General features: G+C 39.3%; 1 pseudogene; it reads left to right on the forward strand.

Moving 5' to 3' along the window:
- The first annotated feature begins 372 nt into the window (after positions 1 to 372).
- Positions 373 to 1,683, forward strand: LOC149242484 (protein PMR5-like; annotated as a pseudogene).
- The last annotated feature ends 732 nt before the right edge of the window (positions 1,684 to 2,415 follow it).

The raw sequence follows: 2,415 nt of genomic DNA on the forward strand, positions 1-2,415 counted from the left end.
CTGATTGGTAAAGTCCTCATCTGTTCAATTAAAGAGTAAGGCCCTAATTTCAATGCTTATGCAAACATAGTTTTTAAAAACTATAATATTTTATGATTGCATTTACATTTGAATTACATTAGTCATCCCAATCAAAATTGTCTATCCAAGTCAAGAATTATATATTTTATTTCTTAACATTTGAACTAAAATTTTCAATAAAAAAATTATTTTAACATAATTAGGCCGATAGGCCTTCCTATGCATCAACAATTGTCAACGCTTTTACCTTGCTCCATTGGATCAGGTGAGACACTTTCAACCGTTTATTTGAAGTGTGACTGCTTTTTCCAAATATCAGCGGAGTTGCCTTACTGCTTTTTCCTAGCAAGCATGCACTGCACTTTCACTGCTTTTTCCAAATATCAGTTGAGTTGCCTTCTTTTAACCTCCCCGTTCTGCTGTGCATTGAACCTGGCCTTGTTATGCAAAGAAGAAGTTAAATCCATCCAGAACCTCACAATGTCAGATGTAGCTATTGGAACCAAACGCAATATGTTCTCTAGGAACTGGGTTCACGATTTATTGTACCCGCTGTATGATTGGAGTAAATGCCCTTGCCGCCTTCACGCAGCGTTGCCACAAGGTAGAACATACGTGGTTTCTGGAGATACTCTTTCCAGTTTTAGAGCCATGGTGGGTACTGGTAGCTTAGTTAATATGATCTTTGTGATGTTATTGTATTAAGCTAAATTGTTATGATTTGGGTATTGGCAGGATTGCGGAGTTACAGTGTCATTTTATCGAGCTCCGCACTTGGTGGATATAGTGACCACTACGGTTCAAGGACACCAGAAAGTGGTGCTTCGTCTGCACTCGGCCGAGAGTAATGGCAGAGGATGGAAGGGAGCCGATATTCTTGTTTTTAACTCCGGCCATTGATGGACTCACACATGCAATCTCAGAGGGTACTTTTATGCAAGCCATTAATGATAACTGTTAGATTTTTGACTGTGATCTTTAATGGCGGACTGAATGACTGACACTTTGTTCGGGTAAAAAAAACAAAACAACTGGGATTACCTGCAGGAAGGGAATACTTTATACACGAGCATGGATTTCATGGTCGCTTATCGGAAAGGAATGACTACCTGGGCAAACTGGATCGATTCCAACATCGATACTAGCAGAACGAAAGTCCTTTTCCGCAGTTTCTCACCCTCGCATTCCAGGTTTAGTAATCTCAGATCCAGTTGAAAATGTGAAAAATTGCTTCTGATGAATGACGTTTGCTTGATTTTTTAATGAATCTTTTTGCTTTGCAGTACTATGAATGGCGGTAACTGTTACTCTGAGAAAGAACCTACGGCGGGGACTTTTTATCTGGGCACCTATCCTCCCCAATTCCAAGTGGTGGAAAGCGTTGTGAGAGCTATGAGATCACCTGTGTCGTTTCTCAACATCACGATGCTGTCGTTGCTCAGGCAGGATGCGCACCCTTCAATATACAACAACGATTTGACAATCGGGCAACGAAAAAATCCCCAGCGCTACACAGATTGCAGCCACTGGTGTCTGCCTGGGCTTCCCGATATCTAGAACGAGATCCTTTACTCGGCTCTCTTCTACCCCGGATCTCAAGCTCCTTTATTCGGCTCCCTTCTGCGCCTGATTTCATCATTTGTAAACATTTTATTGTTGTAAGCTCCTTTATCGGCTCTCTTCTGCCCCTCAGCGCATCATTTGTAAACATCTCATTGTTGTATGCTTGAAATTGTCAATACATCATTGGCGGGATGAGTTTTGATCACGAGACCCCTCGCAATAATAAACTGGCGGGACGAGTTTCGAGCTCGGGACCCCTTGCAACAATAAGTTGTCCGCCCAGTTCACCGTTTACACTTTGTGATTCGCCGTTGCTCAATGTTAGAGCCAATAATTTTTTATTTCCCATCTGTATCATTATTTATAAGTTTGTTTTAACCTCAAGTTGAAATTCCAAGAAATTCCAAGTAGCTCCATATTTATATTTTTGTACCTTTATGTATAAAAATAACTTCATTGATTTTGAGTTTATGTTCAAATGTAAAGTTGGATTCCAGGTCTCTTAGTACCGAATTTCTGTTTTGTTTGTTTTTTTCATATTAGTGAATAAAGGCAAGCACTGATTAGTATTAAGCATCTCACAGAGCGGGTTCTCACTTTCATCTCATCATTTTTTTTAATACTTTGCATTGCATTGGCTTGCCTTGTTTCTTGTTCAAGTTTATTTTCGTTGTTGCATGGCCATGCATTTTGGATTTTACAGTGTTTTATTTTCGTTGTGTTTTTCTCTGTTTTGAATTTAATTTATGTTTTTTTAAAAAGAGTGTTTGCATGGTTTATCATGGCGATTATATTTTGTTGATGTTATGTTGAGCAGAAGAATTGATAGAG

The sequence above is a fragment of the Pinus tabuliformis genome, chromosome 8 (genome assembly GCF_031772625.1).
Source record: "Pinus tabuliformis cultivar Carrire ecotype Pingquan chromosome 8, CPIR1, whole genome shotgun sequence".
Taxonomy (NCBI): domain Eukaryota; kingdom Viridiplantae; phylum Streptophyta; class Pinopsida; order Pinales; family Pinaceae; genus Pinus; species Pinus tabuliformis.